The 21,541-nt window shown below is 42.0% G+C and overlaps 1 protein-coding gene across 2 annotated transcripts in view; it reads left to right on the forward strand.

The window, feature by feature from the left end:
* PRORP (protein only RNase P catalytic subunit) overlaps positions 1-21,541 on the forward strand; it is a gene marked incomplete at both ends in the record, with an annotated part of 112,583 nt that overhangs the window by 70,177 nt on the left and 20,865 nt on the right. The window lies entirely within an intron of this gene.

Here is a 21,541-nt window from a genome sequence, read left to right on the forward strand (position 1 = left end):
GTTAAGGAAGATATGAAAGATTGCTTCATGGAGAAATAAAAACTTAATTTAATCATATTGGTGCTTAGGTTAAGTATTTTGGGGGGGGTTGTTTGTTGTTTGGGGGGGAGGGGTTGGCACTGGGGATTGAACCCAGGGTTATTCTACCTCCAAACTATACACCCAGCTCTTTTTATTTTCTGTTTTGAAACAGGATCTCACTAAGCTACTGAGAGTCTCCATACATTGTCAAAGCTGCCCTTGTAGCTACAATCCTCCTGTCTCAGCCTCCCAAGTACTGGGATTGTAGGCATGCGTGACTACACCCAGTTTAGATTAGGGCTTTTTGTTTTGTTTTGTTTTGTTTTGTTTTGTTTTTGTTTTTTGGTACTGGAGGTTGAACCCAGAGGCATGCTGCCTCCAAACTATACCACTAGCCCTATTTTTTATTCTTTATTTTATTTTTGTTTTTTTGGTGATACTGAGGGTGGAACCCAGGGGCTTTCTATCTCTGGGCTGTACTCCCAGACCTATTTTATATTTTTATTTGGAAACAGGGTCTCGCTAAGTTGCTGAGAGCCAAACTAAGTAGCTGAGGCTGGCTTTGAACCTGTGCGACCCTCCTGTCTCAGCCTCCCAAGTGCAGGGATTACAAGCATGTGCCACCACACCCAGCCTTTTCTTTCTTTCTTTCTTTCTTCCTTTCTTTCTTTCTTTCTTTCTTTCTTTCTTTCTTTCTTTCTTTCTTTCTTTCTTCTTTCCTTCCTTCCTTCCTTCCTTTCTTCCTTCCTTCTTTCCTTCCTTCCCTCTCTCTCTCTTTCTTCTTGCGGGTCTGGGGATGGAACCCAGGGGCATTTGACCTCCAGGTTACACCCCTGCCCTATTTTTTATTCTTTATTTTGAAACCGGGTCTCACTGAGTAGCCGAGACTGTCCGCGAACCGCAATCTTCTGGTCTCAGCCTTCCGAATGCTGGGATTACAAGCATGCACCACCACACCCGGCTTTATTCTTTATTTTGAAACAGGGTCTCACTTAAGTGGCAGAGGGCCTCACTAAGTAGCTGAGGCTGGCCATGAACTTGTAATCCTTCTGTCTCAGCCTCCCAAGTATCAGGATTACAAGCATGCAATACCACCCCTGGGTTTTGTTTTGGTTTCTTTTTGTTTTTGGTGTGTGTGTGTGTGTGTGTGTGTGTGTGTGTGTGTGTTACTGAGGATTGAACTCAGGTGCATTCTATCTCTGAGCTATACTCCCAGCCCTGGTTTTTATTCTTTATTTTGAAACAGGGTCTCACTAAGTTGTGGAGGGCCTCACTAAGTACCTAAGGCTGACCACGAACATGTGATCCTTCTGTCTCAGTCTCCTAAGTACTGGAATGACAGACATGCATCACCACAGCCTTTTTATTTATTTATTTTTTTTAGTCAGGATCTCAGTAAATTGCTGAGGGTCTTGATGAGGTTGCTGAGACTGGCCTTGAATTTGCAATTCTCCTGTCTCAGCCTCCCAATACTGGGATTACAAACAGGCAGTTGGGGTCTTTATTGAGCAAAGTTCCACTGATATGTTCTTTCTTCACTATTTTCTCATTCACTGCATTTTTTTTTAAACAATCATGAAGTTTCACTTTTAATCATATTTCCATTCAGTTTTCTTCTCCTATCACCTGACCTGCACACACCCCATGTTTGTTTCAGAAATCACATGTTATACAACCATTTTTTTCTTTAGAGAGTAGCAGTTGGAAACGGTGATTACACCATGACAGGATCCTGTGTAAAGTTGTGGATGTATTCTTTCTCAAGCAAGTTGAGTACCGTACGGCATTGCTGTAAATGCTGGTAGAGACAAGGAAAGCAGTGCCACACGTGTTTCAGCACACCTTCATTACGGGGCTGCAGTTCTGAGTTGATCAGGTATATCTTGGCGTGGAGGAAGTAGCTTCTATGAAGTGGCTTATATGAATATCAAAGCTATTTTATTCCCCCTAAACATTCAGGATTTTGCTGTGGGATTTATTCAGTAAATATTAAAGCCAGGCATGGTGGTGCACACCTATAATCTTAGTACTTGGGAGGCTGAGATGGGGGATCACTAGTTCATGACATAACAAGACCCTATTTCAAAATAAAATAGGGTTGAAGGTTTAGCTCAGAGGTAGAATTCCTCTGGTTCAGCCTCCAGTACCAAAAAAAAAAAAAAAAGAGTGTATGGAAGATACAGTAAACGCATAGAACAGTAATAGATGGCTATATTAGATTTTACCAACTAATCACAGCACACTTTCCTTCCAAGTCTACTTGCCTCAAACTCTTTGTCACAACACTTGAGGCAACTGCTATGGTTCAGTCACAGAAGATAATACGATAAGAAGCAGCCTATTTTCTCCCATCCAAGTGCTAACCAGATCTGACCCTGCTTAGCTAAGAACAGACAAGATCAGGCAAGGGAAAACACACAAACATGTAGTTGTCGATGCCTCTCTAGAAGGCTCCTGAGGAATGGACAATATTGGTTGCCTTTGGGGTGAGAAGCTAGGTGAGTGGAGAGAAACTCTTCATCAAATCCCGTGGTTTCAGCCGGGAGTAGTGGTGCACACTTGTAATCCCAGCACTCAGGAGGCTGAGACTGGAGGATCATGGTTTGCGGACAACCTCAGCTACTTAGCAAGACCCCCTTTGCAACTCAGTGAGACCTTGTTTCACAATAAAGAATAAAAAATAGGGCTGGGGGTATAGCTTGGAGGTACAATGCCCCTGGATTCCATTCCTGTAACACACACACACACACACACACACACACACACACACACACACACACTTCCCTTGGTTTCTTTTATAGTTTGAACCATATGAGTTTATACACATACAAAAATAAAACAACACTTTACTTCCTTAGAACATCATAGTACCACATCTAAGAAAAATATACATCAGTTGTCTTTTATTTGATGGGTTATGTCTTTTATCTAAACTCCTAGATGTATCTAGATAGAAGAAAAGCATTGCTAAGGATCACTTAAGTGTCTATAACATTTTTTGTTTTGGTTACGGGGAACGTCCCACTTTTTATGTTTCATGCCTGTCAACTAGTATATCCTGATAAACATCAAGCATCTGTAAGTGGGAGTGTTCCTCCAGAGAAGCCAACTATTGACTTTTTTTAATACATCAAAGAGCCACATGTTTTTTGTTTATTTGGGGTTTTTGTTTTAATGGAAATTACACATGAAGTTCATTATCTGGCAGAAGACAGATTATGAACAGAAAAATACAGCTTAGTAAGCTCATTTGCATTGCTCAAAATTTAGAGCAAAAATGCATAAACTACCAACTATACTATGTATAGATGCATATTCTTAAAGCACAACATTTGTTCAGTGACATTAATTGACTGGTTAATCTTTATGAAGTCTATTTATAATTGGTTAATAAATGCAGCTAACATTGTGGTAGCATATAGCAGTTTATAGGTCATTTCTGCATTGTTTATCTCAACCTGATCATAGGTTTGGGGATTTATTTTGGGAATGAGGGGTTCATATCATAGTGAAAAGCATATACAGTGAAATATATATATATATACATATATATATATATTTTTTTTTTTTTTTCCTTTTGCAGTACTGGGGATGGAACCCAGGGGCATTCTACTTCTAAGCTACACCCTCAGCCCTATTTTTATTTTTATTTTTATTTTGTGGGTCTGGGGATAGAACCTAGGGGCATTCAACCTCCAAGATACACCCCCTGCCCTATTTTTTATTCTTTATTTTGAAACCGGGTCTCACTGAGTTGCAGAGGGCCTCACTAAGTAGCTGAAGCTGTCCATGAACCGCGATCCTCCAGTCTCAGCCTCCTGAATGCTGGGATTACAAGTGTGCGCCACCATGCCCGGCCTATTTTTTATTCTTTATTTTGAAACAGGGTCTCACTGAGTTGCAAAGGGCTCCACTAAGTACTTGAGGCTATCCAAGAACCTTGGATCTTCCTATCTCAGCCTTCTAAGATGCTGGGATTACAAGTGTACGTCACCACACCAATATATATATCTCTTTTTTTTTTGTGGGTCTGGGGATGGAACCCAGAGGAATTTGACCTCCAAGCTATACCCCCTGCCCTATTTTTTATTCTTTATTTTGAAACAGGGTCTCACTAAGTGCAGAGGGCCGCACTAAGTAGCTGAAGCTGGCCATGAACTGTGATCCTCCAGTCTCGGCCTCCCAAATGCTGGGATTACAAGCGTGCGCCACCACACCCGACTGTATCTTTTTAAAGCCTGTTTTTTTCTTGTGATTTCTGCCTCCCTGTGTAGAATGGCCATATCAATGCTTTTTTTCTATTTTTATGCAGTGCAGGGCCTCTTGCAAGCAAAGTATGTACCTACCACTGAGCTGCATCCCCAGTCATGTTGATTCTTTTGTTAAAAAACAATTGGGCAAACATTTCTTGACAAACTTAGCCTTCTAGCTAAGATAGAAAATCTTCATGTATGCTACCATAGTCTCTCCATGCCTCGTTTTTTTTTTTTTTTTCTTTTTTTTCTTTTTTTCTTTTTGGTGTGTGTGTGGGGGGAACTGGATATTAAATGCAGAGACATTGTTTTTTTGGTTTTGCTTTTAGTTTTGGTTTTTTGCTGTGCTGTGTATTGAATCCAGGGGCATTCTACCTCTGGGCTAAACTCCAACCCTATTTTTATTTATTTATTTGAATTTATTTCAAAGCAGGTTCTTGTGAAATTGCCGAGAGCCTCACTAAATTGCTGAGGCTGGCCATGAACCTGCAATCCTCCTGTCTCAACCTCCCATGTACTGGGATCACAGGTGTGCAGCACCACACCCATCTTGCTGCTTCTTTCTTTTTTTATTTTCAGTACTATTGAAGGATTTTCTTTGTATACCTTTGAGTACCTTTCTCTACTTTCCCTCTCACCCTTTTGTTTGCTCTTTCTTTTCTTTTTTGTTTTCTCTTTCTCTTCTTCCTTCTTTCTTTCTGCAGAGAAACATGCATTTTTTTATGTTTATTTTCCCTCACAATGATCACAGTATCATGTTTTTTCCTGAATTAATGGTTCTTCCACCCTGATTTGTGGTTGGTAAATGTGCAGTTGTTAAGAGGTTGGTGCTTGAGCCAAGCGTGGTAGCACACGTTTGTAATCCCAGCTTTGGGAGGCTGAGACAGGAAGATTGCGGTTCGCGGACAGCCTCAGCTACTTAGTGAGGCCCTTTGCAACTCTGAGAGCCCGTTTCAAAAAAGTAAAAAGACTAAAAAATAAGGCTGGGGGGTGTAGCTTGGAGGTATAATGCCTCTGGGTTCCATCGGAGTACCAAAAAAAAAAAAAAAAAAAAAAGCCAGGCGTGGTGGTGCACGCTTGTAATCCCAGCATTTGGGAGAGACAAGAGGATTGTGGTTCACGGTCAGCCTCAGCTACTTAGTGAGGCCCTCTGCAACTCAGTGAGACCCTGTTTCAAAGTAAGGAATAAAAAATGGGGCGGAGGGTATAGCTTGGAGGTAGAAAGACCCTGGGTTTCATCCTTAGTACTGAAAAAAAAAAAATCATCATTGAAGACAGAATGCCCTTGGGTTCCATCCCTAGTACCAAAAAAAAAAAAAAAGAAAGAAAGAAAGAAAAGAAGTTGGTACTCTACATTTTGAAGACAAAGTTGCATTTATATATTTATTAGGAAAAGAGAGGTAGAAAAATATTTCCATTGGACTCCATTATACTTCTATCTTGCCTGATGACTTGGCACGGTTCTCTTAAGTTCTTTAAAGCTCAGATTTCTCTTGTGCTTAGAATACAGAGCAGAAAACATCTGACAATACATCCCTCTCCCCAATTTAGAAAACTTTGAATTTGTCTCAGAACACTTTCATGTCAAGACTCATTAGAACGCCATATGTGTTGCAAGAATGATTCTTTGTACGCGTAGGGAGGGTTGGAAAAGTTGAGAGGTATGTTTACTTGCACATCGTTATAGTTAAAATCATATGGAAAGGTTTAGAGATTGTGCAATTAGGGAATATTTTCTACCCACAAATTCCCTAGCTGTGTCTTTCACATTCATTAGCAATTAAGCCCAGGGACACTTGGATTCAAATCTGCTTTGGAAACTAATTTTTAAAAATATTTTGTTTCCTAGATTTACTTAAATGATCAATATCAGGTATCAACTCCACCAGCTTGCCTCCATGAGGCAGTTTTGTTTGTCCTTTGATCCTTTCCATGTCCAGACTCAAAACTTTAGGCCAGGCATGGTAGGACAAGCCTGTAATCCCAGCACTTGTGAAGCTTAAGACCGGAGGATCACAGGTTCAAGGGCAGTGTCAGCAACTTAGTGAAGCTCTCAGTAACCTCGCAAGACCTTTTTCCAAATTAAGAAAAGGGGGGTCTGGGGTGTAATTGGGAGGTAGAATGCCTCTGAGTTCAACCTCTAGGACCAATTTTAAGAAAAAGAAAACTTCATTTCTGTTTCTCATCTTCAGTTCAGTAAGGGAGCTCTATTTCAAATCATTTGAGGACATGTGCTAACCATATGTAAGACACTAAATGGTCCTGCTCCCCTGGCCTCACTTCCTCCTTGGCACTTTCACCGTCTTCATCCTTTTTCGACTTCAGAATGGTTAACTCTATCAACTCCTTTCCTCTTTTGACTGTCATACCACTCTCTCCCCACCTTTTTTTTTTTTTTTGCTACTGGGTCTGAACCCAGGGGCATTGTACCTCTGAGCTACACCCCAAGCACTATCTTATTTATGTTCAAACAAGGTCTCACTATGCTGCTCAGGGGCGTGCTAAATTGCTGAGGCTGACCTTGAGCCTCTGATCCTTCTGTGTCAGTCTCCAAAGTACTGAGATTATAGGTGTTTGCCACCAAACATAACATCAGTCCCTGTTTTTTAATATTTCATAACTGAATGCCTTAACCCTGCACAACACAGTGTACAGTCCCATTGCTTAATTGTAATTGCACCCTTCCGTGTTACCAGTAACCTTTGAGGGAAAATGAAACTAATCTTTGTTGAATACATTCTTTGGACCAAGCAGAGGTGCTGTGCTAGGCACTTGAATATGCAGCACCAGTTACGTAGATACTGGTGCTCCCCGCTAAAGGATCAGCAAACCCCAGGCCCTAACTTGTTCATAGTAAGTGGCAAAGTCACAGGGCTAGGCATATCTCATTCAAATCCCATGCTCTTCCCCCATAACACACTGTTCTTTGTGTTTCCATCTGTTGGTGTATTTATCCGCTCCTTCTCAAAATGCCATTCTGGGCTCTTTGTAACATGCTTTCTTGGTTCTTTCAGCACTCTATCCATGCCTTGATCACAAATAGCGAGCTGCTCTCGTCTCTCTTCTCCCCATCAAAACTTCTCAAATAACTCTACGGATACCAGTGCACCACCACGCCAGTCTGGCCATGTGCGTGCGTGTGCGTGTGCGTGTGCGTGTGCGTGTGTGTGTGTGTGTGTGTGTGTGTGTGTGTGTGTGTGTGTGTTGCTGGGGATGGAACCCAGGGGCATTGTACCTCCTAGCTACACCTCAGCCCTAGTTTTTAGTCTTTTTAATTTTTGAAACAGGGTCTCACTGATTGCGAAGGGCCTCACTAAGTAGCTGAGGCTGTCTGGAACCAGGATCATCTGGCCTCCGCCTCCGGAATGCTGGGATTTCAAGCAAGCACCACCTCACCCAGCCTGGACGTGTAACTTTCTAACTTAAACTGATTTACCTGCATAGTTTGTCCTGGGAGGTATCTGATACAAAAAAAAATATTTTTGTAACTGATTTTTTTTTTGTTAAATGGTTACACTTTTCAATTTGTATTTTTACCTTAACCTTGATACAATAACTGCTTTTTAGTGAAGCGGTTCAAACTCTAGACAAAACAATGCATATAACTTTCTAAATTAACACAGCTTAATTTTCCATGTATAAACAGGATCAGAAACTAAAACAGCCAGTCATGATGGCACATGCTTGTAATCACAGTACTTATGAGTCTGAGACAGGAAGATCACAGGTTCACGGCCAGCCTCAGCCTAAATAGGGCTGGTGTGTCCTGGGTCCCATCCCCAGCACCAAAAAAGAAAGAAAAGAAATTAAAACATACTGAATTTTCTGTTAAAGCAGGATTCTGTACTTAAGCAATTCTGTGAAGTAAATAGCTAATTTCCCATTTTACAAATAAGGAAACTGAAATGTAATTAAGTTGCTTCCCTGCGATCATAAATTTAGTAACAGCCAGACATGGGGCATGTTTGTAATCCCAGTATTTGGGAGGTTAAGACAGGAAGATCTCAGGTTTGTGGTCAGCCTCAGCAATACAGTAAGGCCTCTTGCAACTTAGTAAGACCCTGTTCAAAATAAAAAATAAAAAGGAATGGGAATATAGCTCAGAGGTAGAATGCCCCTGGGTTCAATCCCCAGGAACACACACACACACACACACACACACACGCTCTTATATATATAGTAACAGATGCAGGATTCAAATGCCAACATGACTCTCTAGTCTGCAGTCTCCTCACTGTGCCACACACATTAATTACCATGCTCTGTGGTACACAGTTGGACCTCCCACACCCACATACCCAGCCTTTCCCTCATCAGGTAGTTATCTGGATTTGTTAATACCAGGTTTGGACAGCCTACCAGTGCCAGAAATTGGGATTTGGGGAATGAATATGAATAGAAAAAAGGACACAAAGAAAGCAGTGTTGAGGAGAACTAACGTGGCGATGGTTCAAGGAGAAACTGGACATGGAAAGACCAAGCGGGAGGCCTGGTGGGATCGGACCTAAGTGATGACATAGAACCTCAAAGAGAAGGGGGCGGGCGTGGCCGCACGCTTGGAATCCCAGCACTTGGGAGACTGACAGGAGGATCGCGCAGGTTCGAAGCCAGCCTCCTCTACTTAGTGGGCCCTTTGCAACTCATTGAGACCCTGTTTCAAAAAATAAAGAATAAGCCGAGCGTGGTGGCGCACGCTTGTAATCCCTGCGCTTGGGAGGCGGAGACAGGAGGATCACACTGGTTCAGAGCCAGCCGCGCTGGCTTAAGAGACCCTGTTTCCAAATTAAAAAAAAAAAAAATAGGTCTGGGAGTGTAGCCCAGAGGTAGAAGGGCTTCCAGGAACCCCAGTACTACCAAAAAAAAAAAAAAAAAAGAAAAGAAAAGAAAAGAAAAAAAAAAGAAAGAAAAAGAAAAAGAAAAAAAAAAGTAGGGCTGGGGATGTATAGCCCGGAAGTAGAATGCTCCTGGGTTCCATCCCAGTACCAAAAAAAAAGGAGAAGCAGCAGCAGCCAGGTTCTGCACTTGCACCTGCAGTTACAGCTACTAGGGAGGAGGAAGAGGCAGCGGGACTTCTTGTTTGGCTCTGGTGGCCTCCCAGGAGCAGGGAACCACCAGGTTGCCTAAGGAGGGGTGAACTGGCCCGAGTCAGAAATAGAGCAGGTCAGAATTCCCCTGATCAGTAGTGGGATCATGCCTGGGACTAGCCACTGCACTCCAGTCTAGACAACATAGCAAGATCTCTTCTCTTTATTTTTTTAAGGTGTTTTTTTTTTTTTTTTTTTTTTTGGTGCTAGGGATAGAACCCAGAGGCATTTTACTACTGAACTATACCTCTATTTTGAAACAGAGTCTCACTAAACTGTAGAGGGCCTCATTAAGTAGCTGAGGCTGGCTGCGAACCTGCGATCCTCCTGTCTCAGCCTCCCAAGTACTGGGATTACCAACCTGAGCCACCACATCCAGCCAGCCATATGTGTGTATATATATGCATATATATATATATATATATATATTTTTTTTTTTTTTTTAAACAGTCACAGAATTTCACTAAATTGCTGAGAGCCTTCTTGCTGGCTTCAAACCTCTGATTCTCCTGTCTTAGTTCCCAAGTACTGGGGTTATAAGTGTGCCCTGCCATGCGTGACTAAGATCCCATCACTTAAAAAAAAAAAAAAAAATGGAAGGGAATGTGCTTAAAATCAAGGGATTAAAGAGCTTTTGAAGAAACTTGTCAGCTATGTTTTTATAAAATCCTCTTAATTCTCTTAAAATCTTAACCTTTTAAGGTAGTATATGAGATCTGTTTATGAATATGCCACATTGTTTGTGCTTTCATAGCTTACCAACGACGATGGGTAGATTTTATAGCTTACAAAGCTCTTCCATAGATTTAATCTGATCTGATCCTCAAATACCCCTATGGACTAAGTAGTCATGTTTTTCTCATTTTACATAGAAGGAAACTGACTTAGAAGCTAAGTGACTCACCCAGAGGTAAGAGCTCCATCAGCAAGATGCCAAGTCCAATCCTCTGCTTTTTCCAGAGATGTTCGGAATCCTCAAAATCAAATAGTACTTTGTGTGTGGGGGATACTGGAGATTGAACCCAGGGGCATTCTACCTCCAATCCTATTTTTTAATTCTTTCTTTTTTTATTAATTTATTTTTTGTGGGTCTGGGGATGGAACCCAGAGGCATTTGACTTCCGAGCTACAGCCCCTGCCCAATTTTTTATTCTTTATTTTGAAACAGGGTCTCACTGAGTTGCTGAGGCTGTCCACGAACTGCAGTCCTTGGGTCTCCCAAATGCTGGGATTACAAGCGTGCACCACCACGCCCGGCTTAATTCTTTACTTTTGAAATAGGGCTTCATTAAGTAGCTGAGGTCCTCACTAAGTAGTTGACTGGTCATGAGCCTGCAATCCTCCTGACTCATCCTCCCAAGTACTGGGATTATAAGTGTGTAATGACATGCCTGGCTTAAACAATACTTTTTCAGAGAAAACTGCCAAGCCAGAGCTCCTTGTCTCACCTTGATATCGTAATAGAAAATAAGAGTTAAGTGGGTGAAGAACAAGAAAAGACTATTTAGTTTATAAAATTAGATGGCTGGTCTACATTTTACAAACAGTATTTTTATGTCTTCCAATAAGTTACAAGTACCCTGATGCATTATTTCTTTGGCATTTCATGCATCACCCATGAGCATAAAGTGAATGGAACCTGCCAGTGCTGTGCCAGCTCAGCAGTATGTCACTTTAAGACAAGTTCCCCATTCACATGAGTTGCTTTGCCTGTTTAAGTAAAAACAATCAAGAGTCTTCTGCTCTGACCTCTAGAAAAACATCAGAGCCAGGCATGGTGGCGCACACTTGTAATCCCAGCATTCGGGAGGCTGAGACAGGAGGATCATGGTTGGAGGACAGCCTCGGCTACATAGTGAGGCCCTTTGCAACTCAGTGAGACCCAGTTTCAAAATAAAGAGTAAAAAATAGGGCAGGGATGTAGCTAGGAGGTCAAATGCCCCTGGGTTCCACTCCAAGACCCGCAAAAAAAAAAAAAAAAAAAAAAAATTAAAAATAAATTTAGGGTAAAGTGTAGCTCAGGGGTAGAATGTCCCTGGGTTCAACACCCACTACAAAAAAAAAAAAAAAACTCAGTAATTATATTAATTTCATGTTGAAATAGTATTTTGATACTAGTGTAACTGCCCGATTTATAGTTATGTTTGTGGCTACGTTATGTTTCTCTTGGACAGTGCTGCTCTAGTCTCTTTTGTCCTAGACCCTTCCCCTTTCTCACTCTTCCTGAAGTGTGATCACTGGCCTCCCTCCATCCCGAACCTCAGTGCGATGCTCTTTCTGAATGGACACCTGCAAGTGTCCCTTCCCTGAGGCTCCTCATCACAAACCCACGGTTCTGCGTTGGCGCACAGGCAGCTCTTGATCATTTGACTCCTGCCTGCCTTCCAGCTTCTTCTCTCACGTCTCCTTAGCGCCTGCTTTCTCCCACCTTAAAGACAGGAAAATCCAGCATGTTTCACACCTAACAGCACATCTCAATTTAGTTAAAGTCATTTTAGGTGCTCTTCAGACAGGACAGCTAGTAGCTACCATGTTGGATAGTGCAAGATCAGAGTAATTAGTTTAGGAGGAAATATTAGCAGAATTTTTTGGCTTAATCACTGTGGATACCACTGATCTGAAAATTCCTGCTTTATCCTCAACACACCACACTCTTTCACTCTCCCCTGCACCCCGAACTTCCATCTGACTTGGAAGTTCCATTTTAGCTTTCAGAACTTTCTGTAGGTTCCTCTCTGCTTCCGCTGCCCTTGTAGCAGTTCTTTTAATACTACTTATTTTGTTTACCCTTATATCCACCAGATGCTTGAGATTGCACCTGAGTTGAGCAGGTACATTCATTTGGTAAATTTTTGGCACTTTTTGTATTGTATTAGAATCCTAAAGATGATAGTGGTTTATTTATATGTTTGTCTCCCTGCTATGGAATGAACTCTTTGAAGAAAATAACAGCCTGTCGCTTATGGATGCCAAATAAAGATTTTTTATGTTGAAGCAACTGGGGCTGAGCCTGCTCTGCATTACCCTGCTGACGTCTACCCAGTCATTCAGGGGGTTCCTGACTTAGGAGATCTCTGGAGAGTCTTTCATATCCTTTGGCCTTGAGATTATAGTATATGCTATTATTGATGTTATTTAACCTTTAGATGTTGTTGTTCTTCCTTTACAAATGTAGTATACATATTTATGGATAAGAAGGTCAGATGACCGGAAGTAAAAGCTCTCTTCCTAATATTATTTTCCACAAGAAACCACTGATAGCAGTTTACTATGGATTTTTCAAGACTACTTTCAGCACATACATACATGCTTATTTTGCACAAAAATGTTATAATTAAACACATTGTTTAAAAGTTTCAATTTAGCCGGGGCGTGGTGGCGCACGCTTGTAATCCCCGCGCTTGGGAGGCTGAGACAGGAGGATCGCACAGGTTCAAAGCCAGACTCAGCTACTTAGTGAGGCTCTCAGCAACTTAGTGAGACTGTTTCCAAATAAAATATAGAAAAGGTCTGGGAGTATAGCCCGGAGGTAGAAAGCCTCTGGGTTCCACCCCCAGTACCACCAAAAAAAAAAAAAAAAAAGAGACACAATAGCATATCTTGTACTTATTTTCACATTAAAAACAAATAGGTTCTTCAAAAAAATAGGACCTGAAGTAAAATTTTCTTTCCAGAGGATATTCCTATGGCTTCAGGTTCCCCCAACATACTGTCAGGTAGGTACTGCTTCTATAAATAGCAATTGAGAAATACAGCGTTAGGCTTTTCAAAAAAGTGCCTAGCGTTTCCCATAGTTCACTTAAGAAGCATGGGGCAGCCAGGCATGGTGGCGCACGCTGGTAATCCCCTCGCTTGGGAGGCTGAGGCAGGAGGATCGCACAGATTCAAAGCCAGCCTCAGCTACTTAGTGAGGCTCTCAGCTACTTAGTGAGACCCTGTTTCCAAATAAAATATAAAAAATAGGTCTGGGAGTATAGCCCGGAGGTAGAAAGCTCCTGGGTTCCACCCCCAGTACCACCAAAAAAAAAAAAGAAAAAGAAGAAGGAGGAGGAGGAGGAAGATGGGGCAGTAGATGCTACTGGAATAGGCATAGTTGAAGCTATTTAAGAAATGGCAGAATTAAGAAAGGAATGGTTTGAAAAGTTAAAATTTGAAAGCTAATATAGTAGAAGAGGGTTATCAGTGAGTAAGAATGAGGTTTGAGGGTAGAATTGACCAGATTTGAAACCCAGCTCTGCTACTCACTGGCCTGTGACTGGCTTAGTTCCTTAACTTTGCTCAGCCTCATTTTCGCCATATGCAAGAGAGCAGGAGCAAAATTCTTAGGCTGTCGATGAGGATTAAATGCTGATATGTATAAAAACAGCAACATTTGTAAGTACTTGGGACACATCCTAATTGCCCTGGAACCTTAGCTAGAGGGAAGAAAGTGGAGGGTTATTTTGTTGTTGTTATTGTTGTTTACATCAGTTTTTAATTTCTTTTTTTTTTTTTTTCTTCTTTTTTGCGGGTCTGGGGATGGAACCCAAGGGCATTAACTTCGGAGCTACAGCCCTGCCCTATTTTTTATTCTTTATTTTGAAACAGGGTCTAAGTTGTGAAGGGCCTCACTAAGTAGCTGAGGCTGTCCGCGAACCACAATCCTCCGGTCTCAGCCTCTCAAGTGCTGGGATTACAAGTGTGCACAACCATGCCCGGCTAGTTTTAATTTCTTTTCTTTTTCTTTTTTTTTTTTTTTTTTTTGGTGGTACTGGGGTTCCTGGAAGTCCTTCTACCTCCGGGCTACACTCCTATTTTATACTTTTTTTTTTTAATTTAGAAACAGGGTTTCTTAGGCCATTGGGGCTGGCTTCGAACTTACGCGATCCTCCTCTCTCCCAAGCGCGGGGATTGCAAGCGTGCGCCACCACGCCCGGCCTAGTTTTAATTTCTATGCCTGAAAAAAAAAAAAAAAGAGTCTCAAAACAGTTCTGCCAGGCATGGCAGTGCATGCTTATAACCCCACTATATGGGAATCTGAGACGGGACAGGTTTGAGGACAACCTCGACAAGCAGTGAAACCCCCAGCAACCTAGTGAGACCCTATTTCGAAATAAAAAGGGCTGGGGGTGTAACTCAGAATGCCCCCCGGGATTAATCTCTCGTAGGGGGCAGTTCTTCTATCAAGAACCAACTCATCCCATGCATGACCCTCCCTTGATTGGAGAAGCAGACGGAACACACTGTCTCATTTATACTCCTAATTCCTCCTCTCACACCTCTCTGTCAAGTCACATCCCCATTATTGCTTCCTGTCATTTCCAGTTTCTGTGTCCCATTTCTGCTAAGAAAAGCAGAAGTGAGGTAGATGTGAAGGTTTGGGGATTTCTAAAAACTGCTCTGAAGTCCTCATCTTTGTGTTCTATTAAGCTTTTGTTTTGTGAACATAGTGTTTGGCAGATCTTTTCTCTGGGAAATACATAGGAATTTCCCCCATTACAAACATAAATGTTTTAACTTTTTAGAGGAAAGAATTATTGTGTCCTGCACATACAATGTGGCAGTTGCATAATTATGTTTATTAAATTTAATACAGATTTTCTTTTCTCTCCTTCCACATTTCACATGTGGGGAAATGTGGACTCTTATTTTGCCTCAAGGGCACAGGGCACATTGCTGAGCCTGAACTATTAGGGTTAAACGTTTGATGTTGTTGGTGTGTCTGTGTGTGGTCTGAGTATTAAACCCAGGGCATTCTACCTATGAGCTTCTCCTAGCTCTTTTTTATTTTTTGTTTTGAAATAGGGTCTTGCTAAGTTGTTGAGGGTCTCACTATGTAGCTGAAACTGTCCTCAAACCTGCAACCCTTCTGTCTCAGCCTTCAAAGTACTGGGATTACAGGTGTGCAGCACCACATGCAGCTGAGGTTGGTGTTTTTTACATCAGAACTGGTAAAGTGGATGTGAGGGCGATCTGGCTGCGACACCTGTCACCCCATTGATGGCCAGGGTTGGTTCTGCTGATCTGGCTGGCTAGGCGGGTGTCCCCCTCCTCCCTCACCGCTCCATGTGAGTCCCTCTCAAAGCTGCACGCTCGGTCGAAGAGGACGACCTTCTCCGAATAGAGGACGACCGGTCTTTGGTCAAGGGTATACGAGTAGCTGCGCTCCCCTGCTAGAACCTCCAAACAAGCTCTCAAGGTCCATTTGTAGGAGAACTAGGGTAGTCAAGCTTCCAAGACTCCAGATACATCCAAATGAGGCGCTGCACGTGGCAGTCTGCCTTTCTTAAAAAAAAAAAAAAAAAAAAAAAAAGACTGGTAAAATAAGCAGGGTGTGGTGATGCACACCTGTATTTCCAGTACTTGGGAGGCTAAGACAGGAGGATCACATGTTCGAAGGAAGCTTTAGCAAGTAGTGAGACTCTCATCAACCTAGCGAGACCCTGTTTAAAAAAAAATGGGCTAGGGAGATAGCTTGGAGGTAAAATTCTCCTGGGTTCAATACCTAGTATCACAAAGATGGTAGAATACTGGCAATCCATGTGGTTCATAGTTCAAAGCGTGTGTGTGTGTGTGTGTGTGTGTGTGTGTGTGTGTAAGAGAATGAATGAATGAATGAATGAATGAGAGATGTATCATGTATAAAGAAGATAGACCCAGGCATGGTGGTATACCCAGTACTTGGGAGGCTGAGATAGGATTGGGGTTTGTGGCCAGCCTCAGCTACTTAATGAGGCCGTCTGCAACTTAGTGAGACCCTAAAGAATAAAAAATAGGGCTGGGGGTGTGGCTTGGAGGTAGAATACCCCTGGGTTCAATCCCCAGCACCACACACACACACACACACACACACACACACACACACACCAAAAAAAAAAAAAATACTGGTGTTTTGTTTTGTTTTGCAGTACTGGAGATTGAACCTGTAATACTCCAGTCTCAGCCTTCAAGTGCTAGGATTCCAAGTGTGCACCACCATGCCTGGCTTTTAAGACTACTTTAAAGAGAAAGTAATAAAATACCTCTGTACCCACCAGTGGGCTCCTCCTGCGTGCTTTATCCAGCCTCTTCTCTTTTATCCTCCTAACGTTGTCTTCTCCTGCTTTTCACCTCTGCTGGGTAATATAATCCTGGCTTCTTTCTTTTCTTTAATTAATTTATTTATTTATTTATTGGTGGTACCAAGGGGCTTTCTATCTCTGGGATATACTCCCAGACCTATTTTATATTTTATTTGGAAACAGGGTCTCACTAAGTTGCTGAGAGCCTCACTAAGTAGCTGAGGCTGGCTTCGAACCTGTGTGATCCTCCTGTCTCAGCCTTCCAAGCACAGGGATTACAAGTGTGCACCACCATGCCCAGCATCACTTTTTTTTTTTTTTTTTTTTTTTTTTTGGTGGTACTGGGGGTGGAACTCAGGGGCTTTTCTACTATAAATAGGTATACTATACTCCCAGACCTATTTTATACTTTGGAAACAGGGTCTCACTGAGTTGCTGAGAGCCTCAATCAGTAGCTGAGGCTGGCTTCGAACCTGCGCTATCCTCCTGTCTCAGCCTCCCAAGCATGGGGATTACAAGCGTGCACCACCACGCCTGGCACTTGTAATTATTTAGGTTTGGAAATTTTAAGTAGCAAGCTCAACCCTAGTTGTGTGAGGAAGGGTAATATCATCACTATTGAATGAAATACCCCTGGAGAAGGCAAGCTGACCATGGTCTGATTCATGATTTGGCTTTGTTCTCTGGGACCTCTTCTAAGGGAAGTTAACAATTCAAGGTCATATATGAGTCCGAGGAAGTAGAGAGTATACCGCAGGCAGGACATGTGGCAGAGCTGTTGTTTAGATCAGGTATATCATCCAACAGAAATATGGCCAGATAGAATGGGCTGTTATTTTCTGCCTCTTAACTCACCGTGGCCTTCCTACAGCTTCCAGGAACAGGTCAAAACAAAATTTTCTTGAATTTTCAGTAAAGTCAGTCTTCATTGATGGAGGCAGCACAGCACGTGGGGAGCATGGCCGCGGACTCCGGCTGTTGTTTAGACAACCACAAAACGGGGTTCACATGATACTGTGGTGTCCGCAGGCTCTCGGTGAGGACGGTGCGCTATCTCAGTCTTCCAATCTGGACTCGTTGCTCTCTAACACACAGCTGTCATCTGGGATCCCCCTTCACCCTCCTCCGGGGGATTCCCACGAGCTGTCTCCTGTGTTAGATCTCTTGTTTCCTGTCTTCCTCTTTCTTTGGTTAGTCTCTTTTATGGAAAATTCTCGAGGATCTTCTTAAGGAAGGACGCATAGGGGCACAAAATTTTCGAAAGCTTCAATGTCTAAAAAGTCTTTATTCTTATATATGAGAAATTGTGTGGGATTTTTGTTTGTTTGTTTGTTTGTGGAGGTGCAAGGGATCAGATCTAGGGCCTTGTACATACCGGGCAAGTGCTTTACCACTGAGCCTCACCTCCAGCCCTGTGTTGATTCTTAGCTGTGTGTGTGTGTGTGTGTGTGTGTGTGTGTGTGTGTGTGTGTGTGTTACTCGGAATTGAACACCAAGGAGTTTTCTGCCTCTAAGCTACACCCCCTTATTTTATTTTTTATTTAATTAATTAATTTATTTATTTATTTTTGCAGGTCTGGGGCTGGAACCTAGGGGCATTCGACCTCCAAGCTACACCTCCTGCCCTATTTTTTATTCTTTATTTTGAAATAGGGTCTCACTAAGTTACAAAGGACCTCACTAAGTAGTTGAGGCTGTCCACAAACCACCATTCTCCGGTCTCAGCCTCCCGAATACTGGGATTACAAGTGTGCACCACCACGCCTGGCTCTTATTTTTTATTTTGAAACAGGTTCCCACTAAGTTGCCAAGGCTGGCCTCAAACCTGTGATCCTCCTGTTTCAGTCTCCCAAGTATCAGTATTACAGGCATAAACCACTATACCTGGCTGATTGCTAACATTTACTGAATACTTTTCCCTGTATTTTGTAGCTACCTGTATTATCTTTAATAATCTTCATAATGATACAATTATTATCTTCATTTTAAACCCACAGTAAAACAGGCATGGAGAGAAATATAACTTTCCCAAGGTCATAGTTTGCACACAATGGAACAAGATTTTTTTTTTTTTAAGCAGGGTCTCACTAGGTTGCTAGGAATCTTATTACATTGCTAAGCCTGGCTTTGAACATGATTTTCTTGTCTCAGCCTCCCAGGTACTGGACAGACATGTACTACCACTCTCAGCTGGAACCAGAACTTCAACCCAGGCAACCTAGTGCCAAAGCTTATGTTTTTAGTTATTATATTATCAAATAATTGATACCAAATGGAAAAGTCTCTTTTATGTATTTGTTCAGTTTCATTTAATGTATAAGCCCTTCTACTTACAAGTTTAGATAGATGACTTAGAACATTAACTGGAGATGTAATTATGTTTTTACCGGGGATTGAATCCAGGAGTACTCTACTTCTGAACTTCACCCCAGCCCTTTTTATTTTTTGTTTTGAAACAAGATCTTAGTAGGTTGCTGCCAGTCTTGCTAAGTTGCTCAGGCTGCCCTCAAACCTATAGCCCTCTGTCTCAGCCTCCCAGGCACTGGGATTACAGGCATGAACCACTATGCTTGGTCCAAGGTATCTTTTTATATAAACAGTTCTCTTAATATTTTAAATAGGCAGGATTAGCTGGGCATGGTGGCACACACTTATAATCCCAGCATTTGAGAGGCTGAGACAGGAGGATCACAGTCTACCTAGTGAGGCCCTTTGCAATTCAGTGAGACCCTGTTTCAAAATAAAGAATAAAATGGGGCTGGGAGTGTAGCTTGGAGGTAGAATGTCCCTGGTTTCCATCCCTAGTACCGCAAAAAAAATTAAAATTAGATAAATAAATAGGCAGGATTGTTCCAGAAAACAAAGTCAGTAACTACAGTGTACAATTTTGTGAGGCTTTGTAACAAGACAAAATCTATATGAATTAATGCAGCTGGAAGAGACTATACAAAATTGAAAGCTCCAGAGCTCCCTGCTTTCATGCTTCTTCTATTTTAATCATTAATCATATCTGGTGAATCTGAAAATTTCCACAGACTTTTCCAAGAGTGAGAAAATTATTCCCTGTACTTGGACTGTATCTAGAACTCTGGGGGAAAGTTTTAATAAACCTTTTGAGGATTGAAATTTAAATGCACCAGTATTAGTTTAATCTTTATGAAATACCTTTTCAGTATTCAAAATGCCTTATCCTTTCCTGTCCCACAGGATAAAAGTAACATATGTTATAGAAAAACTAAAAAGACCAAAGAACACATGTAAGTGTTTGGAGAGAAGTCAAACTATGAGTCAAGAGCTAAATTGTCTTCTAGACAGCTCTGACTCTCACCCAGCTGGGGAAATCCATCTGTACCAACAATGGAATGATTTTCTAAAAGGCTGCAGAAGCGTGTGGGCGCCCATGGCATCAGAGCAGACAGTGGTGCAGGAAGCTGTCCCACACTCTACGGGATGTTCCCAACATAGGAAGGGCATTTCTCTTCCTCAGTAGGATAAGATGAGATCATTGAAATCTCCCTAAAATACCAAAGACTGACGAAAGCAGGATATAGGAGATGGTGGGTCTAACATAAACCAGTAGGATCACTTATGAAGTCATAGTGAAGTAATAAAATTGTGTGTGTGTGTGTGTGTGTGTGTGTGTGTGTGTGTGTGTTCGTTCTCCCAAGATGTGCAAAGAGCTTTAGAGAGTGAGTCAGACACCAAGTAATTTCCAATCGTCTGTGCACAGAGAGATGGATGCCCATCTCAGCCTCAGCCTCTCACTCTGGAACTGCTGCTCCCAATTTAACAAAGCTTATGGAGTGGGCACATACCAGTGACAGCTCCCCTCTCCCTCCTCCCCCTAGCTTCCGCTCCTTCACCCAAATACTTCTTTTTCTCATCTTCTTCCAAGTCTTCCATTTTCACCAAGTGCTAATCTGCCTCTTGCATGGTATATACCTCTTGAACAAGTCCAGCAAGACGGGGTTACTCATCTCACGCTCTCTCTCTGCAAGTAGCAATGCCTGTCAAAAGTAGAACTGAGGCCGAAGCTGGCAAATAAAAACATCATGTGACCATTTGAAGCCAGAAGCCTTGAGCCCCAAATTGGTAGGTTTCCTGTGCATTCCTCCCTGATGGCATCTTCAGAGGTACACAGAAAAAAATGTCAACTATAGCAGTCACTTGAGAAATAGAGTCATCACCTGTAGGACAGGAGTTCTCTTCTAAAAACAACTCATGCAAGAAGTGAGAGAGACAGAGACAAAATGGAATGAAGTGGGGTATTAGCTAGCCTGCAGAGGCTGGTGACATCGTGGAAATGAATTGAAAACTTCATTGTATAAGTTATGACTTCCTTTGTTTTTTCTGCTATAAATTTTGTGGTGAGCACAATGCATCAATTATGATCATGCTATCTGTGGTCTTCACATCCTGGAACACGGCCTCAGTAGTGTCCTTCGTTGTCTTTGTTCCTGAAGTGGTTCCGTGTTTCTTAGTTTGTGAAAAATCATTGTCATAATTAATAACTGCACATGAAATAATTTTTACTTTCTTTTGTCTTTAACTTAACCCTATCATATCCTACATTTTAGCCAGTCTCTAAAGGAAACCCCTCACCCAGTATCATTAGCCCTAGTTTAAGCTCCACATCCTGACAAGGTTGTCTTGAGTAAAGGAATCACATTAAAACTGGAGAAGTTGGCCGGGTGTGGTTGTGCAAGCCTGTAATCCCAGTACTTGGGATGCTGAGACAGGAGGATCCCAGGTTCACAACCAGCCTCAGCAACTTGGTAAGACTCACATCAACTTAGGCAGACTCTCTTTCCAAGTAAAAAATAAAATGGGGCTGGGGGTGTGGCTCAGAGGTAGAATGCCCCTGGGTTTAATCCCTAGCAAAACACACACACACACACACACACACACACACACACACCACCTTGCCCCAACTGGAGGAGTATTTTCTGGCTTTAGCCTCCCAAACAACTGTGTAACTGATATTAGAAATTGATATTCCTTTATGCCAGAAGAGTGTGCAAGCTCTTTATGGTTATTTTAAGAACTCTGTTGCTTATGGAATTTTCACTATCTCTGCTTGTAAAAAATTAAAAACATTCTCTGTAACATCAACATTCTATTTAAAATTAATTTGCTTCCCTTG

This window comes from Muscardinus avellanarius (genome assembly GCF_963383645.1).
Source record: "Muscardinus avellanarius genome assembly, chromosome: 12".
Classification (NCBI taxonomy): Eukaryota; Metazoa; Chordata; class Mammalia; order Rodentia; family Gliridae; genus Muscardinus; species Muscardinus avellanarius.